Source organism: Heptranchias perlo, chromosome 1 (assembly GCF_035084215.1).
Source record: "Heptranchias perlo isolate sHepPer1 chromosome 1, sHepPer1.hap1, whole genome shotgun sequence".
In the NCBI taxonomy this organism is placed as follows: Eukaryota; Metazoa; Chordata; class Chondrichthyes; order Hexanchiformes; family Hexanchidae; genus Heptranchias; species Heptranchias perlo.
In genome coordinates, this window is record NC_090325.1 from 37,571,225 (window position 1) to 37,596,800 (window position 25,576).

At 42.0% G+C, this 25,576-nt stretch overlaps 1 protein-coding gene across 2 annotated transcripts in view; it reads left to right on the forward strand.

The window, feature by feature from the left end:
* The window catches only part of LOC137321425 (WD repeat-containing protein 7), a 644,210-nt gene that overhangs the window by 221,968 nt on the left and 396,666 nt on the right, over positions 1-25,576 (forward strand). The window lies entirely within an intron of this gene.

Consider the following 25,576-nt stretch of genomic DNA (forward strand, 5'->3'; position numbering starts at 1 on the left):
AATTGCCACTGAACAGGTAGGGAACCTACTGATGAACAGAACAGTACCAATCAGGAATCAACAAGCCACACTACCAGTAAAGCAGCTGATCAGGTGGAGAAGGGAAAACCAGTGAAAAGAAAATACTTTTGCTTGCCATCTTCCTTTGTCAGTAATCTCAGGACATAGTATTGGAAATAAGGTTTCTAAAATAATAAACATAAAAAATTACCTAATTTGCAACAAATCATTAAACTTATCCATCAAATTCTTTTTTCTGTGTTTCAAATCTTTCTAATAGCATTTCCCTTTGGAGGCCTGTCTCACTTATAAATGTATGAATTTAGTTCATGGGGCTTCTCACACCTATGTGTGCGCCCGCTACAAGCTACCTTAAATGAAGAGGTAAGGAATCTTACAACACCAGGTTATAGTCCAACAATTTTATTTTAAAATCACAATCTTTCGGAGATTATCTCCTTCGTCAGGTGAGTGAGTCCACCCCAGTCCATCACCAGCATCTCCACATCATTAAATGAAGAGGGTCAACAAGGTAACAGACTGAACCTCCCAAAATGCACCACCATCACTCTATGCAAGCACTCTGTGGACTACAATTTCCACATGGTGGTGTTCACTGGTATTTCAGTGAACACCACCATGTGCTGCATATGTTGGGGTGCAAAACATACCAGGATTTTCCTTTATGATTGATAGCATGATTAGCCAGTCACACAAGAGATTAGCACTTGCTGTTTATAAACTTTGCACCGACCCTTGTATGACAATTAAAAAGACCTGAGAGAGCTAAAACCCTTTGGATGTTATACGGACCATGAATACATTGAATGTAACTGTGAAAACAATGTGATTAAGAAATAAACTATTGAACTTATTCTGAGTTAACTTTGACAAGAAAAACAATGTAACTATATACACGGTCTTGTAATGTATAATGGCAGAAATCTTCTATATGTTGTACAGAATTAACTCTATATGCTGCTCTTACCAACTTCCATCTATCTCAGCCCCAGACTTTTCAGCTCCCAGTTGCCAGATAAACTGATATTGCTCCATCCCAGTTGTAAATCAGGCCTTGTATTCTGTACAGCTACTCCCCTCCCATGCTTATGTTACATACCTAACTCAACTGCTTTGCTCTTAATGATCTATTCCCCACCGAATTACTCCATTCCCTGGCTCCATATTCCGGATTACCCATGAGCCAGTTGTGCCACACACAATTTACTAGTATTACTTATGTTTTAATATTGGGATATTTATATAGCTATTTTAAAGGATTCAGGGAATCAAGAAGTCTGGGAGTTTTTTTTTATTCGTTCGTGGGATGTGGGCGTCACTGGCGAGGCCGGCATTTATTGCCCATCCCTAATTGCCCTTGAGAAGGTGGTGGTGAGCCGCAGCCTTGAACCGCTGCAGTCCGTATGGTGACGGTTCTCCCACGGTGCTGTTAGGAAGGGAGTTCCAGGATTTTGACCCAGCGACGATGAAGGAACGGCGATATATTTCCAAGTCGGGATGGTGTGTGACTTGGAGGGGAACGTGCAGGTGGTGTTGTTCCCATGTGCCTGCTGCTCTTGTCCTTCTAGGTGGTAGAGGTCGCGGGTTTGGGAGGTGTTGTCGAAGAAGCCTTGGCGAGTTGCTGCAGTGCATCCTGTGGATGGTACACACTGCAGCCACTGTGCGCCGGTGGTGAAGGGAGTGAATGTTTAGTGTGGTGGATGGGGTGCCAATCAAGTGGGCTGCTTTATCTTGGATGGTGTCGAGCTTCTTGAGTGTTGTTGGAGCTGCACGCATGCAAGCAAGTGGAGAGTATTCCATCACACTCCTGACTTGTGCCTTGTAGATGGTGGAAAGGCTTTGGGGAGTCAGGAGGTGAGTCACTCACCGCAGAATACCCAGCCTCTGATCTGCTCTTGTAGCCACGGTATTTATATGGCTGGTCCAGTTAAGTTTCTGGTCAATGGTAACCCCCAGGATGTTGATGGTGGGGGATTCGGTGATGGTAATGCCGTTGAATGTCAAGGAAGGTGGTTAGACTCTCTCTTGTTGGAGATGGTCATTGCCTGGCACTTATCTGGCGCGAATATTACTTGCCACTTATGAGCCCAAGCCTGGGTGTTGTCCAGGTCTTGTTGCATACGGGCTCGGACTGCTTCATTATTTGAGGGGTTGCGAATGGAGCTGAACACTGTGCAATCATCAGTGAACATCCCCATTTCTGACCTTATGATGGAGGGAAGGTCATTGATGAAGCAGCTGAAGGTGGTTGGGCCTAGGACACTGCCCTGAGGAACTCCTGCAGCAATGTCCTGGGGCTGAGATGATTGGCCTCCAACAACTACTACCATCTTCCTTTGTGCTATGTATGACTCCAGTCACTGGAGAGTTTTCCCCCTGAATCCCATTGACTTCAATTTTACTCGGGCTCCTTGGTGCCACACTCGGTCAAATGCTGCCTCGATGTTTTGCAAAAGTCAGATGAGAATGTAAAGAGTATAACAAGGACTTGGTAGAAAACAGAAATATACTTTTTGGATAGCAGCAAGGGTGCTCAAAATGAATGATAGCAATACATGAAGTGAGCAAAATTATAAATTGCCAGGTCTTTTTAGAGGTATGTTGGGTTGAGGTAGCATGTGAGAATCTGGAATTAAGAGATGTGAATAATTCATTGAACTCAAATTGACTCAAGAATAGATAATGGATATAGAGGTCAGTAATGCAGTTGTTATGCAGAAATTCAAAGTAAAAATGACCTATTTAGAATTTTTCATTAGAATCGCCTCGAAAAGTGAGGAAACAGGCAAGGAAATTCTATTAATATAGTTAAGAGCTCAAAAAAAGATGAGTTGAAGCATTTTCTACACTACAATTGTCAGTTTTTTAATTCCTCAGTTTCAGATATCTTTTTGAATATCAAGATTGCATTTGCTGTCTAGTCCTGGACTGTCCCTGAGGATTGGAGAATAATGAATCTAATTCTAATATTCAAAAAGTAAGGATTACGTCAAGAAATCTAAAACCAATAGTCTTAAAAATACTCAAACATGAGCATTTTACGCAGCCCTATGAATGTACATCTGAAGAGCATAGTGAGCAATAGATCTTAGAATAATTGCGTATGGTTTTAGAAGCAATAGATTTTGCCTCACAAAGCCACTGGACTTCTTTAAAGTGGTAACTAAAAGAGTGGATGAAGGCTATTCTTTGGATATAGAGGAGAGATGAGAGTAACAGCCCTTGACATAAATGCAGCATTCTACTAAGTATGGGACCAAGGAACCCGAAAAAAACTGAGGTCAAATGGATAGCCCTCCATACCTGAAGCAAAGGAAGAAGCTTGTGGTTGTCAGATGGAGACAACAACAACAACAACAACAACTTGCATTTATATAGCTGCATTAACATAGTAAAATGTCCCAAGGCAATTCACAGCCGCGCAATCAGACAAAAATTGACATCGAGCCAAAGATGAGACATTAGGACAGGTGACCATAATATGTTTGGTCAAAGAACTAAGTTTTAAGGAGCGTCTAAAAGGAAGAGAGAGAGGTGGAGAGACGGATAGGTTTTAGGGAGGGAATTTCAGAGCTTAGAGCCTGGATGGCTGACGGCATGGCTGCCAATGGTGGAGTGGGGGATGCAGAAGAGGCCAGAGTTGGAGGAATGCAGAGTTCTCTGAGGGTTGTCGGGCTGGAGGAAGTTACAGAGATAGGGAGGGGTGAGGCCATGTCGGGATTTGAACACGAGGATGAGAATTTTAAAATTGGGGTGTTGATGGACTGGGAGCCAATGTAGGTCAGCAAGCAAAGGGGTGAAGGGTGAATGGGACTCGGTGCCAGTAAGGATATGGACAGAAGAGTTTTGCATGAGCTTAAGTTCATGGAGGGTGGAAAATGAGATACCCACCAGGAGATCATTGGAATAGTCGAGTCTGGAGGTAACATAAATGAGGGTTTCAGAAGCAGATGGGCTGAGGCAGGAGTGGTGACGGACGTTATTATGGAGGTGGAAGTGGGCAGTCTTTGTGATGAAGAGGATATGGAGTTGGAAAATCATTGCAGCCCCAGGAAGTCACTGCAGTAGTTCCTCAGGGAGATGTCCTTGGCCCAAATATCTTCAGCTGCTCCATCAATGACCTTTCCTCTGTCATAAGGCTAGGAGCAGAACTGTTCACTGACAATTTCACGATATTGAGGTGCATTCACAACTCCTCCGATGATGAATCAGCCCATGCCAATCTACAGCAGGACTTGGATAACATCCAGGCTTGGGCTGACAAGTAGCAGGTAACATTCATGCCAGATAAGTGTCAGGTAATGACCAACTTGAACAAGAGAAAGACCAGCCATTTCCTCTTAACATTCAACGGCATCACCATCACTGAGTGTCCTACTGTCAGCACCGTGAGCAGTCACCGTTGACTAGATGCTAGACCAGCCATTCCAACACCGTGACTACAAGAGCTGGTCAGAGGCTGGATATTCTGCGATGAGTGGCTCAACACCTGACCCCTGAAAGCCTATCTATCATCTATAATGCTCAAGTCAGAAGTGTGGTAGCATACTCACCACTCGTCTGAATGAGAGCAACCTCAAAAACACTTAAGGAGCTTGACACCAACCAAGATGGACCAGTTTGTTTGATTGGCACCCATGACACCAGGTTCAATATCCACCCCTTCCATCCCCCGTGTACTGTAACAATTAACCAATGTTACTGTGATAGCACCTCCATCCCCTGAAACCTCTACCAATGAGAAGGACGAACAACAATTTTGTAGGAGCAGGATCACCTCTAAGTTGCCCCCAAGTCGCACACCATCCTTTGTTGTCGCTGTCTGAAAATTCTGGTCAAAGTTTCTACCATCATGGGAGCACGATTACCACAAAGACTGCAGTAGTTCAAGGAGAAGGCCCACCACTGCCTTTCCAGGGCAACTAGGGATAGGCCATATGTGACAGAAAGACAGACCTGCATTTATATAGCGCCTGTCACGACTTCAGGATGCCCCAAAGCGCTGTACAGCCAATTAAGAACTTTTTGAAGTGTAGTAATGTAGGAAACGCGGCAGCCGATTTGCGCAAAGCAAGGTCCCACAAACAGCAATGTGATAATGACCAGATAATCTGTTTTTAATGATGTTGGTTGAGGGATAAATATTGGCCAGGACACCGGGGAAAACTCCCCTGCTCTTCTCAGAAATAGCGCCATGGGATCTTTTATCTCCATCTGAGATGGTAGACTGGGCCTCGGTTTAACATCTCATCCGAAAGACGACACCTCCAACAGTGCAGCACTCCCTCAATACTGTATTGGAATGTCGCCTTGATTTTGTGCTCAAGTCTCTGCAGTGGAACTTGAACCCACAACCTTCTGACTCAGAGGTGAGATTGCTACCATTAAGCCACGGCTGACACCTTGTCAGCATTTCCCACATTACAAGGACAAATATATATAGACTTTTTCAGTTGGTGTAGGATAAAGTTCCACAAGGTAGCTCGCCCAGTTGTCTGAGTTGGTAAATCAACTGCAGGTGTAGGACATAGGAGGTTCCATTAATAAAGGAGATATATTTGGAAGATTATCAATTGTAAATTTGCAAATATGTAATCTGTGTGTCCATGAGGCTAATCAGATGCTGAAGTGCATCTTAAGAGCATTTGATCATAATTTGAAATAAGTTATTTTAAGGTACCTTAACTTTTTTTTGGAGTAGGCAACAAATGTAATTCTGGCAGTTAAAAAATATAAGTTATTGGAAGAAGCTGACTAAATTGAATTTTCTCATTGTACAAAAGAAGACCGAGAGGGAACACAATCCAAGTACTTAAAATGGTGAATAGCACATATAACGTGGATGTTAATGGGTTTATTCATTTCTTGTGATCATAGAATTGGAAGGTACTGGTATAAAATTTGGAAGTTTCAAATCAGACAATAATGGACTTCGTGTTTCACAGAACAATAACTAATTTAAAAATGTAGATCGCACAACCAATAAAGGAGTCATAATCAGTGTTGGTGGTAATGCTTCTGTTGACCATTGCAAATAGCAAGTTGTTAACCACGTGTCCATTTACCAAATGTTGCTGATTGGCTTTTTACAATGCTTTTTTACTGTTAAAACTGTTGACTTTATAGTGTGCTTTACAGCATGTTTCACAGCAGATTTCCAGCTAACGAGATCCTTGTTACATTTTCCCATTTTTTTGGATGAATGTCATATTTCTTAAGCCTTTGCTTGAGATTTCTTCTGCCTGCTATTATCTTTTCTCTTGTCTACCTCTGGTTGTAGAATACAGCTCCAGTAAGCCATTCATCTGGCATGTATTGCCCACAGGAGGTGTTCTATAACCATGTAATGGTAACTTTGCTGGTTGTGTTGGTGTACTTTAACATTTTTTTGATGTTTGTCGCTGTTTTGTTAGTTAATTTTCATAAGAGAGTCTATATAAACCTTGGGAATATTTTTAGCTGGTTCATGTATCACTGGAGAAGACTAATAGTTTTGTGAAATGGACTCTCATCAAAAAAAGTTAATACTGCTTTAATTAAACTCTTTGGAAAGGAACTGAGTGGACACCTGGTTAAAGAATTGGACGAAAGATTATAAGAATAAGTACATAGGATGTCCTGGTATTTGCACTTAAGGAATCGGAGGCAAATTTCAGTTTTATCTTTTTGGAAGTTTTACCTGTGGTTATTCATCTGTCTCATAGTTGAGAAGAGTTAATATCCCATGTTAAGGGATATTTTGTGTCTTCAGTTGGATTGCAAGGACAGCTTTAGATGATGTGATTTTAATAACGATGAGACATCCACTGTGTTCTTAGACAATTGAGGAATGTATTTTTAACACCTTTCTTTTAAGTTGAAGGCTTTAGTTTCCTCTAGGGTCACTTGATGACCTTTTGCCAATGCCTCTGGCAGTCAAGAAGAACTGAAGATAGCTGTGTTGGTTACCGATGTATTGCAGGAATGGAATGATCAGCTTGGCTAAACTCTTAAAGGGACAGACACCCATGAGATTTTTGACAATTACATGTGGCATTCTACTATAGTATTTGGATTATACCATTGTTCAAAGGAGGAGTACAATTGTATATGTAAATAAGTGGTCTCCTTATTCATCCTATCAAAATGACCCACCTCATACTTCGCTATGCTGAATTATATTGAATATCCACATTATTAACTATACCCCTCAATTTGGTATCTTCTGCAAATTTTAACACCATACCTCTAATTTCTGAATCCAAGTCATTTTTGTATATGGTGAACAACAGTAGTCTCAGCACGGATCCCTGCAGGACCTTACCTGCCAGTCCGGGAAACTTCCCTTAATTCCCACCCTTTGTTTTCTGTTTTCTAACCATCTTTCAATTTATTCTGTTACCTAGCCTCTGATTCCATTTCATGGGACACTGGCACCAGCACTGGGACAGGAAAGAATTGTACCGTTGGGATGGGCTCCACCTGAACCAGGCTGGGACCTGGGTCTTAGCAGAAAGGATAAGTAAGGCGTACACAAGGACTTTAAACGAGTAAATGGGGTGGGGGGGAAGAGGGAGGAAGGAAAAGGTAGCATAAATAATAATTCTAAAACAAACATAAAGGAAAAGAGTAGAGTAATAATCAGAAATTATGCATTAGGCACTACAGATAAAGGGAAAACCAAAAGATGTAAAGTAATTAAATCAGGAGGGAGAAATATGTGAGGAAAAACAACATTAGAGCAGAAGGACAGGTTTGGGTGTGTGGCCCAAATAAGCGTTCTTTATACAAACGCACCGAGTATAACGAACAAATTGAATAAATTGCAGGCCCAAATTCAACTTAGAGGATATGACATGGTAGCCATTACTGAGACATGGCTGCAAGATGGCTAGGAGTGGGAACTGAATATACCAGGTTATAAGATATATAGGAAGGATTGGGAAACTGGTCGAGGGGAGAAGTAGCCTTCGTGATTAAGGAAGAAATTACTTCAATGATGAGGGGATATAACGAGAGGTTAGCAGGCAATGGAGACTTTATGGGTAGAATTAAGAAATAGAAAAGGACTTAAGACAGTAGTGGGGGTTGTGTATAGGCCCCTTGATAGCAGCTGTGAAGTGGCAGAATGCATAAATGCAGAGATTAGACAAGTATGTAGCAAAGGCAGATTAGTTTTAATGGGGGATTTTAACTTTCATATTGATTGGGATAAGCAGATGAGCTCATGTGAGAAAGGTAACAACTTTCTTGAGTGTGTTCAGTACAGCTTTCTGCAACAATATGTCCTGGAACCAACAAGGGGGCAGGCCACATTAGATTTAATATTGAGTAATGAGCCAGATTTAGGTAACAGCCTATTGGTGCGAGAACATTTATCTAATAGCGACCATAATATAATCGAGTTCAATGTTGTGTTTGAAAGGGAGAAACCCATATCAGCTACTAAGATTCCAAATTTAGGTAAGGCTGACTTCAACAGGATGATTGTAAACAATTTTACAACACCAAGTTATAGTCCAGCAATTTTATTTGAAATTCACAAGCTTTCGGAGGCTTCCTCCTTCCTCAGGTGAATGTGGAAATGCCACATTCCACATTCACCTGAGGAAGGAGGAAGCCTCCGAAAGCTTGTGAATTTCAAATAAAATTGCTGGACTATAACTTGGTGTTGTAAAATTGTTTACAATTGTCAACCCCAGTCCATCACCGGCATCTCCACTTCAACAGGATGAGACAGAGACTGTCCACAGTAAACTGGGCAAATCTGTTAATGGGTAAAACGACTCAAGATCAATGGGAGGTGTTCAGAAAAGAATTTAATGTGATACAGAACCAGTTTATACCCCTAAGGGACAAGAGCTCTACTTGCCAAAAAAAAAGCCATGGATGACAAAAGAGGTAAGGGATAACATGAAACTAAAAGAAAAAGCATACAAAATTGCAAAAAATAGTACAGATCCTGGCGACTGGGAGAGATACAAAGAACAGCAAAGGGTGACAAAACAGATAGAAAGAACTATAAAAACGGAGTGTGAAAAAAAACTTCCAAGGGATGTCAAAATCAACACCAAAAAATGTTACAATTATATTAGGATAAAGAGGGTGGTCAAGAGCAATGTGGATCCCTTAAAAACTGATAGTGGTGATATTGTAAATGAAAATAAGGAAATGGTGGACATGTTAAATAATTACTTTGCATCAGTGTTTACGGTAGAGGAAGAGGATAGCTGGACACCCCAAGGAAGCTAGTTTTGAATCAGGAACGGGGACTCACCATAATAAACTTAAGGAAATTAACAGTAATGAAGAAAATAATGGCACTAAAAAGTGACTAATCCCCAGGACCAAATGGTTTCCAGGGTTTTAAAGGAAGTAGGTGAGAATATTGCAGATGCCCTAACTATAATCTTCCAAAATTCTCTCAATTCAGAATCCATTCCTTTAGATTGGAAAATTGCACATGTCACTCTGCTATTTTAGAAAGGTGAGAGGGAAACCAGGGAATTATAGACCAGTTAGCCTAGCATCTGTTGTCGGGAAATTACTGGAGTCTATAAATAAGGATAGGATGACTGAACACCTTGAATATTTTTAGCTGATCAGAGAGAGTCAGCTTGGATTTGTGAAGGGTAGGTCATGCCTGACGAACCTGATTGAATTTTTTGAAGAGGTGACTAAAGTAGTGGACAGGGGAATCATAGACATTTACGGCACAGAAGGAGGCCATTCGGCCCATTGTGTCTGTGCCGGCCGAGAAAGAGCTATCCAACCTAATCCCACTTTCCAGATCTTGGTTCATAGCCTTGTAGGTTATGGCACTTCAAGTGCATATCCAAGTACTTTTTAAATGGAATAAGGTTTTATGCATCTACCACCCTTACAGGCAGTGAGTTCCAGACCCCCACCACCCCCTGGGTGAAAAAATTTCTCCTCAACTCCCCTCTAATCCTTCTACCAATTACTTTAAATCTATGCCCCTGTTCACTGACCCCTCTGCTAAGGGAAATAGGTCCTTCCTATCCACTCTATCTAGGCTTCTCATAATTTTATACACCTCAATTAAACCTTCCCTCAGCCTCCTCTGTTCCAAAGAAAACAACCCTAGCCTATCCAATCTTTCCTCATAGCTAAAATTCTCCAGTCCTGTCAACAACCTTGTAAATTTCCTCTGTACCCTCTCCAGTGCAATCACATCTTTCCTGTAATGTGTTGACCAGAACCGTATGCAGTACTCCAGCTGTGACCTAACTGGTGTTTTATACTGCTCTAGTATAACCTCCCTGCTCCTATATTCTGTGCCTCGACTAATAAAGGAAAGTATCCCATATGCCTTTTTAACCACCTTATCTACCTGTCCTGCTACCTTCAGGGATCTGTGGACATGCACTCCAAAGTCCCTCTGTTCCTCTACACTTCTCAGTATCCTCCCATTTATTGTGTATTCCCTTGCCTTGTTTGCCCTCCCCAAATACATTACCTCACACTTCATCGGATTGAATTCCATTTGCCACTTTTCTGCCCACCTGACCAGTCTGTTGATATCTTCCTGCAGTCTACAGCTTTCTTCCTTACTATTAACCACATGGCCAATTTTTGTGTCATCTGCAAACTTCTTAATCATGCCCCCTACATTAAGCCTAAGTCATTAATATATAACACAAAAAGCAAGGGACCCCTGTGGAACCCCTCTGGAAACGGCCTTCAAGTCACAAAATGTCTATGGATAGGAATGTCTATGGGTGTTGTTTATTTGGACTTCCAGAAGGCATTCAATAAAGTCCCTCATAAGAGACTGCTGGCTAAAGTTGAAGCTCATGGAATTGAGGGCAAATCATTGGCCTGACTAGGAAATTGGCTGAGCAGCAGGAGACAGAGAATAGAGGTAATGGGCAGGTACTCAAATTGGCAGGATGTGACTAGTGGTGTTGCACAGGAATCAGTGTTGGGGCCTCAACTATTCACTGCACTTATTAATGATTTAGATGATGGGATAGAGAGCCACATTTCCAAGTTTGCCGATGACACAAAAATAGGCAGCATTGTGTAAGCAGTATAGGTGGAAGCATTAAATTGCAGAAAGATATTAATAGATTAAGTGAATGGCCCAAACTGTGGTAAATAGATTTCAATGTAGGCAAGTATAAGGTCATCCACTCTGGACCTAAAAAGGATAGATCAGAGTACTTTCTAAATGGTGAAAAGCTCGAAACAGTGGAGGTCCAAAGAGACTTAGGGGTCCATGTACATAGATAATTAAAATGTCATGGACAGGTACAGAAAATAATCAAAAAGGCCAGCGAAATGCTGGCCTTTATAATCTAGAGGACTAGAATACAAGGGGGTAGAAGCTATGCTACAGCTATACAAAGCCCTGGTTAGACCACACCTGGAGTACTGTATTCAGTTCTGGGCACCACACCTTAGAAAGGATATATTGGCCTTTGAGAGAGTGCAGCTAGATTTACTAGAATGATACCTGGACTGCAAGGGTTAAATTACGAGGAGAGATTACACAAACTAGGGTTGCATTCCCTGGAATTTAGAAGATAAAGGAGTGATTTGATCAAAGTTTTCATGATATTAAGGGGAACTGATAGGATAGATAGAAACTATTTCTGCTGGTTGGGGAGTCTAGGACTAGGGGACATAGCCTAAACATTAGAGCCAGGACTTTCAGGAGTGAAATTAGGAAACACTTCTACACGCAAAGGGTGGTAGAAGTTTGGAACTCTCTTCTGTAAACGGCAGTTGATGCTAGCTCAATTGTTAATTTTAAATCTGGGATTGATAGATTTTTGTTAACCAAAGGTATGAAGAGAAATGGGGCTAAGGCGGGTATATGGAGTTAGGTCACAAATCAGCCATGATCTCACTGAATGGTGGATCAGGCTTGAGGGGCTAAAAAGCCTACTCCTGTTCCTATGTTCCACACGCCCTGACCTTTGTCATGAGTCTCTTATTTGGCCTCTTATTGAAGGCCTTCTGAAAATCCATGTATATTACGTCCACTGCATTGCCTTTGTCTACTCTTTCAGTTAAGTCTTCAAAGAATTCAATATGGTTGTTTAAACATGACCTTGTTCGACTTTTTGTGTACAAATGTTTACATCAAAGAATGGAAGCCTGTAGCAATATATATGCTCTACTTTCCATGGACATAGCTCTCCTCCACCAGTTACAAATTAAAAGGCTTAGAAAGTGGGGAGGAGAGAATTCTCCCCCACCCCCCCAAATATTTAAATTGAGATTAGGTGTGATTACAAAATGTCTAACTGTTCAACAGATGCAAAATCCTGTAAACCAAGTTTGATTCTGCACAGAACTTCCCTTTCATGCTCAGTCGAATAAAGGTTATGTGAAAGTATCCTGTCCAAGGACGCTGGCTCTGCCATCAGATTAGTCCCTCAACACTGCCAGTTTAGTGTTGGTGTGCAGCTGAAAGCACTTTGCATTAACGTTAACTTTGCAGCATAAATGCTGCCTGATTTTAAAAAAAGTAATGGCATCCAACAGGTCTGGTATAATTTATTTATGTATATTATTTTTAAGTGATTTAAGTTGATGAAAATATCATTGGCCAGTGCCAGTGTGAAAGACAAAAAATACTCTTTACGTGCATGACTGACAAAAAATGTATCAAGGAAAAAGCAAATACAATATTTGCACGGCACTAAATAATCCAGACAGGATTTTGCATCTGTTGTAATTCCATAATGAAGGAAATTGCAGAGTTTTATTTTGATCCATTTGTGCAGGACATATGGTATTTTTTCTGTAAATGGAGAAGTGTCAAGTAATGACCTCTAAATCTTGATGTTGACCTTTGGTTGGATGACCGGCTTACCATAAGGACCCTCACTTTTGTTATGTTAATATCAGTTTTTTCTACAGCTGGGCCCCACTTTGTCAATTTTTTTTTCCCTTTGGTGATGCAATTTCAAATGCTGACAAATAGGTAAAATGCACTCTTGTTTTACTACTTCTATATTCTAATGCCATCCTTCACCCCCAAAAGGAAAAGAAAAGCTGCTTTGTTGATCTGGATGCTATTTAAATCAAAGTTGAGAATAAGTATAGATATCAAAGTTAACATTGCTTAACCCAAAGCGCTCTTTTGCTAATTTCCTTTTTTATGTTAATTAGCCAAGTGCTTAAAAAATCATATCTGTCCAGTCTCAATCTTGTATATAAAAGTCATTGAGATATTTCTCATTATTTCCTCCCCACCTCAAAAATGAGACTAATTCTCTGCTGTTAGGCTTGTCATCTATTAATTGTTGAGACACTTATAGTGAATCACCACGTTTTCAATAAACCTGCAAAAAACCTGTGCAATAATTGTGCCATGCACTGAAGATCAGGTTATTTTCATGTGGACTTTGTTTTTGTGAACTTTATCTCTACCCTTTTGTCACAAAAATTAAACCGCTGACAAATGTTTGTCTCATTTATTATGAAATGGGACAAAAATGGCTTGGCACAAAATGAAAATTCTCATTTTTATTAAGCTTGCTCCTGTAAAAATTTAGTTTGGCAAAATTATTCAATTTTCAGTGGTTAGCAATTAGTTTACTATGGTAATTAATGTACTGTGATAAATAGCAGACAAAAGATGTTTGTTTCTGTAATCTAATAGACTACAACAAATTGAAATTAACAATATGAAACAGATTGCATTTTGGAAAATGGTCCATTACAATTGAAGATGTGTAAGACTATTGACAAGGAAATACGTATTCTTGATTTCTTTTGTAGGAACTGGTTCTATAAACAAGCATTGGTTTTACCCTGATTGTTTACTTTAGCCTGCAAGGTTTTTCTCTCTTGTAAATTATTCATTTTGTCACACAAAAATAATTCCACTTCCTAGTGTAAATCTAATCTGGTTATTACTGGAATTGTTTTTAAGGGCACTGTCCTATTTATTAATGATGTCGAGATGCCGGTGATGGACTGGGGTGGACAAATGTAAGGAGTTGCACAGCACCAGGTTATAGTCCAACAGCTTTATTTGAAATCACTAGCTTTCGGAGCTTTGCTCCTTCGTGACAAAGGAGCAAAGCTCCGAAAGCTTGTGATTTCAAATAAAGCTGTTGGACTGTAACCTGGTGTTGTGCGACTCCTTCTATTTATTAATGCTGTTAGTTGGAGCACCTCAGGGTTCAACATTAGAATCATTATATTTTTCCATTTTAAATTTTAATTCACTTACCTGTCCTTTCTCCAGAAGTTACTAGATTGTGGAGTGGTTTTCTTTTTATGATGATTCAATCTAGCAAAATTAAACCCAATAACTATAGACTAATTAGATTGAAATCAGTAGTGAGTGAGTTTCTTGAGTCTGTAATATGAAAACAATTAACACTCACTTAGAAAAATATGGGGTAATTAAGGGCAGCCAGCATGGATTTGTGAAAGGCAAATCAGGTGTGATAAATCTAATAGCGTTCTTAATTAAATTAACAGAGTGTTTGGATACAGGTAATGCCGTGGATGTTGTGTACGTAGATTGTCAAAAGGAGGCTTGCTGAAGGTAAAAAGGGGAATATGGCAGCATGGAATGGAAGTTGGCTAAAGGACAGAAAACAGAGAAGTGGTTAATGGATATTTTTGGACTGGAGGAATGTAAACATTGGTGGCAGCCCAGGGGTCAGTGTTAAGACTATTGCTGTTCTCAATACATATCAATGATTCTGACTTGGATATTGGAGCATACTATCAACATTTTAGACAAAACAAAAATCGACAGTGTGCTTACCAGTGAAGAGGACTGTAAGTGATTTTAGGTGGACAGAGATTAGGAAATAGATGTTGAGCGAAATTTAAAGCAGGAAACTGTGAGGTGATACATTTTGGAAGGTATAACGAGTGGATATATACACTAAACAGTAAAACTTTAAAAATAATTGAAGAGCTTGTCACTTAAGGCTTCAAATACACAAATCTTAAGAGGTGTGAGGGCAAGGTTTTATAAGCAGCCACATAGAGTACAAAAGCAAGGAGGTAATGCTAAACATGTATAAATTGTTGGTTAAACCTATACAAATCACTGCTTAGGTCCCAATAGGATATTGTGCCTACTTTTTGGCTGCCAAGGACAGGGTAAGGCACAGAAGAGATTTACTAAGATGATACCAGGATTGAGAAGCTTTAGTTAGGATATGAAATGCCATTTCAGAAACCATGGTGGGAGCATAATCCACATTAGCTTTTAAAAGGGAAGTGGATAAATATTTTAAAAGGAAAGAAATTAAAAAGATATTTTTAAAAAAATTTTTTATTCGTTCACGGGATGTGGGCGTCGCTGGCAAGGCCGGCATTTATTGCCCATCCCTAATTGCCCTCGAGAAGGTGGTGGTGAGCCGCCTTCTTGAACCGCTGCAGTCCGTGTGGTGACGGTTCTCCCACAGTGCTGTTAGGAAGGGAGTTCCAGGATTTTGACCCAGCGACAATGAAGGAACGGCGATATATTTCCAAGTCGGGATGGTGTGTGACTTGGAGGGGAACGTGCAGGTGGTGTTGTTCCCATGCGCCTGCTGCCCTTGTCCTTCTAGGTGGTAGAGGTCGCGGGTTTGGGAGGTGCTGTCGAAGAAGCCTTGGCGAGTTGCTGCAGTGCATCCTGTGGATGGTGCACACTGCAGCCACAGTGCGCCGGTGGTGAAGGGAGTGAATGTTTAGGGTGGTGGATGGGGTGCCAATCAAGCGGGCTGCTTTATCTTGGATGGTGTCGAGCTTCTTGAGTGTTGTTGGAGCTGCACTCATCCAGGCAAGTGGAGAGTATTCCATCACACTCCTGACTTGTGCCTTGTAGATGGTGGAAAGGCTTTGGGGAGTCAGGAGATGAGTCACTCGCCGCAGAATACCCAGCCTCTGACCTGCTCTTGTAGCCACGGTATTTATATGGCTGGTCCAGTTAAGTTTCTGGTCAATGGTGACCCCCAGGATGTTGATGGTGGGGGATTCGGCGATGGTAATGCCGTTGAATGTCAAGGGGAGGTGGTTAGACTCTCTCTTGTTGGAGATGGTCATTGCCTGGCACTTATCTGGCGCGAATGTTACTTGCCACTTATGAGCCCAAGCCTGGATGTTGTCCAGGTCTTGCTGCATGCAGGCTCGGACTGCTTCATTATCTGAGGGGTTGCGAATGGAACTGAACACTGTGCAGTCATCAGCGAACATCCCCATTTCTGACCTTATGATGGAGGGAAGGTCATTGATGAAGCAGCTGAAGATGGTTGGGCCGAGGACACTGCCCTGAGGAACTCCTGCAGCAATGCCCTGGGGCTGAGATGATTGGCCTCCAACAACCACTACCATCTTCCTTTGTACTAGGTATGACTCCAGCCACTGGAGAGTTTTCCCCCTGATTCCCATTGACTTCAATTTTTCTAGGGCTCCTTGGTGCCACACTCGGCCAAATGCTGCCTTGATGTCAAGGGCAGTCACTCTCACCTCACCTCTGGAATTCAGCTCTTTAGTCCATGTTTGGACCAAGGCTGTAATGAGTTCTGGAGCCGAGTGGTCCTGGCAGAACCCAAACTGAGCATCGGTGAGCAGGTTATTGGTGAGTAAGTGCCGCTTGATAGCACTGTCGGAAGGGCAGGAGAATGGGACAGTTATGAATTTGGGTCTTGTCTTGGATATTCCCTGGTACAGTATGCTGGTCACTCCCATAAGTGGTCTGAACATCTTGGGGTGTGCTTGACTGTCCAATATCCAATTTTCTCTTTAGTGCAACTCAGGAGTGTAACAATAGGACTCCTTTGTGATCTGAACTGGATTTTTGTATCTTTCATATGTACTCCTATATGAACGTCTCTAATGTTTTCGAAGGCGTGCCAAGAAAGCACTCGATAAGATGAGGCCAGAACAAAACCTGAAGCTATTTCTTTTCCTAGGCAGCAAGTGAACATACAAAACAGCAGTTATGAACAGACTCAATTTATTGAATCAGTACAACTGGTATTCATGTTGTAATACAAGGCAATGAATTTGCTACACTGCCCCACATCAGTGGGTTGTCTGGCTTGACTTTTAATAACTCTACCCACCTACCATTCTACTGTTCGGAATTAAGAACAGAAAATACAGGAAAAGCTCAGCAAGTGAGGCAGCACCTGTGGAGAAAGAAACAGAGTTAACATTTCAGTTCGAAGACCTTTCGTAAGAACACAGGAACACAGAACAAAGATCTTCGACCTGAAACGTTAACTCAGTTCCTTTCTCCACAGTTGCTGAGCGCTTCCAGCATTTTCTGTTTTTATTTCAGATTTCCAACATCCGCAATATTCTGCTTTTGTTCTATTTTCTGCGTCTGGTGAAAGCCTGCCCTAGCAGCTTTCTGTTTATAAAATAAAACTGGTTGTCAATGTGTGTTGCTGTCCCTTTTTGTATCTCCCGGTGTTCATAACCATAGGCAAGGGCCTCTGCTGGACAACCCCTCGGCACAAGGGATTTCCCAAAACAGTGGGACAGATGTTTAGCAATTACTGAGACATGCAAATGAATTGCTTATTGTCTTTGAGGAATTATGTCAGTGCCTAGATTGTTAGTATTTTAACCTCCTTTCATCTCACTGCCTTTTTCTGAACTCGTGAATAGACTTTGCTTTTACACAGAACATTTCAATATAACTTTTTTCTCAATCCTTTCTGCGGAAAAATAGTTAAAAAAATCCAGAGAACATTCACAAAGACTAAGTGCAGGGCACTTTCATAGAGCCGGAATAGGCATGAAAGTTTGCAGATGATACAAAAATTGGCCGTGTGGTTGGCTGAGAGGTGATTTAGTTGAGGTGTACAAAATTAAGAAAGGCCTAGATAGAGTGGATAGGAAAGACCTATTTCCCTTAGCAGAGAGATCAATAACCAGGGGGCATAGATTTAAAGTGGTTGGTAGAAGGATTAGAGGGGAGCTGAGGAAAAAAAATTTCACCTAGAGGGTGTTGGGGCTCTGGAACTCACTGCCTGAAAGGGTGGTAGAGGCAGAAACCCTCATCACATTTAAAAAGTACTTGGATGTGCTCTTGAAGTGCCATAATCTACAAGGGTACGGACCAAGTGCTGGAAAGTGGGATTAGGCTGGATGACTCATTTTCGGCCGGTTCGGACATGATGGGCCGAATGGCTTCCTTCTGTGCTGTAAACTTTCTATGATTCTATAAGAGCGTCCTTCTGTGCCATTAAATTCTATGACTCAATAATATCTTTCTTTAATTGTTTATCTAATGCCCTCTTAAATGTTGTAATCGACTTGGTTTTGATAGCCAGTTGCAGCAGTACTTGCAGCATATTGTAATAATCCTGTGCATTAAAATCTCTTTATTCCCCTTTCTTTCAACCACCGATCTAACCTGTTCTTAAATATTATCATAGTCTCTGCTTTAATCACTAACTCTGGTAGTGCATTCCACAGCTGCCCAACCCTCTGTGTAAAAAAAGTTTCTCCTGCTCTCTGTCCTAAATATCTTATATTTATCTGTTGAAACAATTTGTTTCTACCTACTTTGTCCTTAAACACATCTATCAAATCGCCCTTTAATCTCTTCCATTCTAAGACGAGATCGGATAGAGATTTTTAAAATTATGAAGGGGTTCGATAGAGTGGATGTGGAGAAATTGTTTTCACTTGTGGGTGAGTCCAACACAAGGGGGCATAAATATGATAGTCACTAAGATCAAATAAAGAATTTAGGCAGAATTTCTTTATACAGAGTGATGAGAATATAGAACTTGCTGCCACATTGAGTGGTTGAAGTAGATAGCATTGACACATTTAAGGGGAGACCTGATGAGGGAGAAGGGAATAGACGGAGATGGGTCAGGATGGGAAGAGGTAATTCAAGTAGGAGGCGGCTAGTGTAGAGTATAAACACAAGCATAGATCAGTTGGGCCAAAAGGCCTGTTTTTATGGTGTAGGCTCTATGTAATTCTATCTAAGCCTCAATTTTGTATTTGTATTTATATTTCCTTATACCAGGCAACATCCTAATGAATCTGCGCGACACCCTCTTTGTTGGCTTAGCATCTTTCCAAAAGTGTGGAGCCCAGGAGTCCAAAACTGTACACAGTACTCCAACTTTGGACTTGCTAAGGTTTTATTTAGATTCACCATTAAATCTCGATGTTAATATTCTATACCTCTTGCCATAAAACCCAATATTCCATTAGTTTTCTTTATGGTCTTAACTACTTGAGATGCTACTTTTAATGCCTTGTGAACCTGAAACCCAAATCCCTTTGCTCTTCTATATCACCTTGCTTTATCCCATTCAAAATATACTTAATACTTTTTTTTAGCCTAAATGTACCAGCTCAGGTTTACACACATTGAATTCCATCTGCCACTTTTTGCCCAAACCACCATTTTATCAATATCTTCTTGCAGCTTCCTTTGGTCCTTAGAAGGTCCTCCTATTTTAGTATTGTCTAAATTTGGACACCACTCCCTCTAACTATATATTTAAATAAAGCTAACTAAATAATGATATAGATAACGCCATAAAAACAGCAAACAAGATCCTTGGTTTTGTAACTAGAGGTGTAGAATACAAAAGCAAGTCGGCAATGTTGAGTAGGACCTGAAGCTGTAGGAGTATTATGTACAATTTTAGATTATGTGTCATTATGGGAAGAGTATAAAAGCAATGGAAAAGTTAAGTGTAAATATCCAAAATATTCTGATTGATGAGGGGTGTCATAGTTTGTGAATCTTTGGCCATTTTTTCATTAAGGAATTTGGATATGAACCATGTTAATTGTGTTTTTTTGGCAAAAGCTTCCCAAGATGGCTACTTGCTGAGTTGTGGATCGGTAAGCAAATGAATGCGGGATGGGCAGTTGTTTTGCACAGCTCCCAAAAAATGGCCAGATCATTAGCAAATGTCTGGCCGTCCAGCAAGGCACCTTGATGTTGACAAACACTTTTTTGATCTCTACTCGTCTTTGATGTAAAGGTCTTTCTTAAAAGTCACGACAGAGACCCCTAGGGTGAGTGGAGCAGTGGAAGTCTGCGCAGAGAGCAATCCGCTGTCCTGGGCGGCAGAACAGGGAACACAGAGTTTGTGATTTTAAGTTGAGCTAGATGACCCAGCGAAGTAGGCTGGTGTCCCATTTTTTTTATTTTTGTAATGCTGTAATAGGAATGATACTGGTTGTACCAAGTATGTCTGATCATACTCAGTGTTCTTTCTGTATGTTTTGCCTAGTGTTGAATAAAGTGGCTTCTGAATCGTGTTAACTCGGTCTACCTTTGGAGAGATTGAAGGAGTACATGTGCATAAGACACAGATCCCATCCAGAACACAAGGGAGTTTTATTGTTACAGTCCCAGCTCCTGTTGCTGCGTGAGTAGATATAGAGCAGTAGGAGTCAACTTCTGTAAGAAGCAAGTGACCATACTGCGTACGGGAGCGACTGACACTACTGAACCTGAGCAGATATATAGATATGTAATAGATATATAGTTATGAAGATAGGGTTGACAAGTCGGGGGGTTTTCACTGGAGCTGAGAAGGTTTAGAGGTGACCTAATAGAGTCCTTCAAAAGTATGAAGGGTTATGATCAGGTAAGTAGTGATTGATTGTTTCCACTGGTTAGTAATAAAAAAGTACAAATTTAAAAGAATTAAAGGGGGATTAGAAAAATGTCTTTGCATGTGTAAGGCCACTAATGGAATTCACTGTCTCAAATTGTTGTTGAAGCAGAGCTCCTAAATTCTTTTCAAAGGGAATTAGATAGTTGTTTGAAAAGAGGAATATTGAAGAATATTGAGAGTGAGCAGGAGAGTGGTATTAGAATAGGTGGCTTATATGGAGAAAAATATCAGCAAAGACTTGGTGTGTAAATTGTGTTTCTGTGCTATAACTCTGTGATTCTCTCAAACCCTTTCATAATTTTGAACATACCTATTAGATTCCTCCCTAACCTTTGCTGCTCTTGTGAGTATATCCCCAGATTTCAACTTGATAATCATAACTTTTCAACTATTTGTGGAAGCTTAAATACCTTGTGGCCTGACAAATGTGCAACGCTTAACACATTTCTCACACACTCACTGAATACATTTTTAGTTTCCTCAACATAAAAATAGTATTCTTGTACACCTATGTGTTAACATTGACATTTGTTTGTAACAATGAACTATTTATGACTTTTGTGCAGTACTATTGGGATTTCCCTAAGTTTGTGTGTTTTCATCAGGCTAAGAAACAGGCCACACATTTGAGTAGTTAAATCTTACTGTGTCTATTTTTAAAGATAGAAAAATGTCTTTGGTTTAGAGGTGACCTAATAGAGTCCTTCAAAAGTATGAAGGGTTATGATCAGGTAAGTAGTGATTGATTGTTTCCACTGGTTAGTAATAAAAAAGTACAAATTTAAAAGAATTAAAGGGGGATTAGAAAAATGTCTTTGCATGTGTAAGGCCACTAATGGAATTCACTGTGTCAAATTGTTGTTGAAGCCTATTTTTAAAGGCTAGCTTGCATCAGCTCATTATTCTAAGGCAGTTTAAATTTCAAGGGAGTCATGTGGACACTGTGTTTTGTAATCATAATGTAGCCTTATTCACAATTCAGTTAAGTTTGTAAGCGTGATTAACTTGGATACAGTTAAAAAGTAATCTAAAAGCAACAGGAAAATTGACTTGACAATTGCAGTCCAAAACATACACTCTCTTTTGTTTGACTACACTGGCTGCTCTATATCTAGTAATGTGTACAAATAAAGCTACTGGATTTGTGCCATGGCTCCAAAAATGTTTACAATTCATCTAGTGTTTTAAAATGTTTCTTATTATATAAGGCCGTAATCTATGATTGCTACAGTAGAGATGGCATGGCAGCACAGCATGCTGGAAAACTCCAGTGTGTTGCACTGTAAAGTGGTCAGATTCTTAGTGTTCCATTTATTGACATTCTTCACCTCGCTCTTCAGACCTCAAGTGGAAGTCCCACATGGACACTGCTAAAACTCCCTCTAAGATGCCAGATTTTCTCTTTTGTGTCAAACATTTATCTTTCCCCTTAAACAACTTGAATACTACTGTGGGGAGGCTCCTCTGGTACCTTTCTCACACTCCTGAGCAGGGTGCTAGAAAAGGCTTATCATCTGATCGGCAATTCCTCCTTCACCTCCAGAATCCAGCCCATCATACCCTTTCTTGTTTTTCTGTGTCTTATTTAAATGACTGTGGTCAGTGATTCTCTGAATTTTCCCATCGTTTCCCTTCTAAATTCCAAATGTGCCACCTGACCAGTTCTTTTTCCTCCCTACATCTTCATTGTGTTGAAATTAAGACTCATTGTATAGCATTCTATTCTCATTCTCACAGGATCGCACACTGGGGAATTTCATAAGTGTTTTTTTCGATATCATTGGACTTTTAAAAACTATGCTTGCCATCACTTAACCACTACTTGCTGCCTTTTACTGTTGTGGTGGTGTCCTGCATTACAGGCCTTGGCCCAGCACTTTAGAGGTTTGCATGTTCCTTGGTGTCAACATGCTTCCTTTGTCTGGTGAACTAAGGGCATGTGTCAGAACATAGCCTTGTATAGAAAGCAATGTGAAGGAAGGACAGTTGTCTATCTAACTTAGAAATTAGCACACTGTCCCATGGGATGGTTGTGGAAGTTTGACCTTCTTTCAAAGAATGAGGAGATTGTACACTATGGGCTCGAATTTAGCAGGCCTGCGGGTTCCCAGCGGGTGGTCCTCCGGGAGCGTCGAAGACGCGAACGGCGAAATTAGTGGGTTGCCCACGCGATCGTAGCAGGCAATCCACTAATAGGATCCAATTACCTGCTCCTCCGGGGTCCACGGCGCTGGCCTGCGCGTCGGGCGGGCTGCGCATGCGCAGTACGATCTGTCAGCTGGAGGCTCTCTAGTTAAAGGGGCAGTCCTCCACTGACAGATGCTGCAACCAATGGGACAAATTGCAGCATGGAGCAGCCCAGGGGGAAGGCTGCTCCCAGTTTAATGATGCCTCACCCCAGGTATCATCAGATGGGGTGAGGAGGAGGGGGAGGACACAGATCTTCCCCCCGGCGGGCGGGAGGAAGCGGCCTGCCTCTGCCACCAAGAAGGCCTGGCTCGAGGTGGCAGAGGGGGTCACCTGCGCCACCAACATATCGCCCACCTGCATACAGTGCAGGAGGCGCTGCAATGACCGCAGTAGGTCAGCCACAGTGAGAACACGAAGTCTTTCCCCTACACTCCGTCTGCCACAACACTGCCCCCACCCCAAATCTCCTTCGGCACCGCCAACACTATTCTGTCACATCACCCTTCATGCCCACTCACACCCCATCCTCATCTTACCTCCACCTACTCACCTCGCCAGTACTCATCCTGCCACTAACACGCGACCCAATCCTCATACAATCTCATGGCTCCATCCCATACTCACCCTCTCGTGCATCTCCCTCACGGCCAGCCTCACTCAACCTGCCACCACCTGTGCTGCAGCCACAGGGCATGCATCACATATGTGCAGTAGGCAGGGTAAGGCAAACGTCTCGTCAGCATGAAGGGGGTGCACAAGGGTGTCTGAGGGTTTGTCATGGGTGTTACCCATATTGAATTTCAGAGCCACAAACAGCACACATTATATTGACACCACCACTGCCATGTCTCCGCGAATCCTGTCCATTGTGTCCAATAATGCCCGCTCCTGGGTATCACTATGAGGACCCACCACTGATGCCACCCATCGTGTTACTGCAGAGTAGGTGCAGGTGTATTTGCAGGGCTCGTCCGCGCAGACAACTGAGAGACATCGGCGGTGTTGCCGGCTGCACCCTGGAAGGATGCGGAGGAGAAGGTGTGGAGGACAGTGGTGACTTTGCCAGCGACAGGTAAGCAGTTGGTGCTGGGGCCAGCCAGGAGCAGCTCGGCATGAAAGAGGCTGCAGATCTCCACGACTACATGTCGAGCGAATCTGCGCCTCCCTGTGCACTGCTGCTTGGAGAGGTCCGGGGAGCTGCGCCTCGGTCTGTGGACCCTGTGGCGAGGGTAGTGCCCTCTGCGATGCGTCTCTCTCTGCGGTAGCCCTCCCTCCTGCTGTGCAGGTGGGCGTGCAACCACACCGTGTTGGGGGGATCCACGTCTCTGCGGCGGACGGCGTGGACTGCGAGGCTGCTGGTGGTGGTCATGCTCTTCGTCCTCCGAGGGTGTCCACACACCACCCAACTGGCAGGTGTTGGTCTGAGGGGTTGTGCAGGGTAGGTGTGTGGGTCCTCGGACTGGGGCTGCGGTTTCGTGTCGGTCTGTCCTCTGGCTTGGCCGGGGGGTGGTGGGGGGCAGGGGTTGCCCTATGTGACGCGGTGGCCTCCTGCGTGGGTGAGGGCGCTCCCCCGTGGAGCGCACCTTGGCACCTGCCACAGGCTGCTGGCTGCAACACGCCTGGTTTGAAGGGTCCTGTTTCCCCCAGTGTGGGAAACTGACTGCTTTGAACGTAAAATCCCACACTTCCTCTTTTGACAGCTGCTTCAGCTCATTAACTGACCACAACGAGCAAGTTAAGTACTCTCAAGTGGAACCCCGCTGGCTTTAATTGCCTGCGGGATTCCCACCAGCGGGGCTTGCGCGCGCAGCCCCGCACGTCAGCGCGGTACCCGGAAGTGGCCGGGATTTCGTCCGAATCCGGTCACGTGATCGGAGATCGGGATTTTCGGGGCCCCCCCGCTGGAAACCCGCAGGTAACCCGACCCTAAAATCGAGCCCTATATGTCATAGCATGTCATTTCCTGTAGCTAATATATTTTTCATCAAAACTGCAGATCTGTACTCAACTTTTAACTGTAAAATTGATTGAATTGAGCATTTTAACATTTGAATTCACTATGTTTTGTTTCATTTTGGTCAAATTTCATACCGTTAGACAGTTCTCTCCTATTTCATAGTATCATAGTAGGTACAGCACAGGAGGAGGCCGCTCGGCCCATCGTGTCTATGCCGGCTTGTTTTATTTTACTCAATAATAGCGCAGGGGAAGATTTTTTCCGAGATTCAATAAAATTTCTGGTGAAGAATATTAGCTATAATGCTTTTAACTTTCTTTTCATCCCTTTTCCTGGTTTCTATTCCATACTATAATACTGAAATTGAGTGATTTATTGCAGGTTATTTTGTTTATGGTATATTAATATAGCAGTGAGTTTATTAAATGGAGAAAAAGCAACCTAAAATTGTGATCAGGAATGACTCACCATTCTGGGGAAAGCGACTAGCTGATGCCTTTCAGCTGGATTTGTATTCTTTCAGTCGCTGTTACGTGGGACTTGAATCTGGTTCCAACCAAGTTAATATCAGAATTTGCTTTTAAACCTGTGGCTGATATCAGGAATTTGATGTTAGATCATATTAGATGTTTCTAGGCCCAAATGTGTGTCTTAACACTCCATGGCATAGCATGCCTCATTGTAAAAATTGAAATCAGTTCTTCAACTGATATTGAACAGGGAAGCTTATCAGTAACTAGAGTCATAGAAAAGATCCAAATTAAAGAGAACACAGTAATTAATTACTTATCCTTTTTTAAAGGACAGTATTTGATGAATATGTACTTTC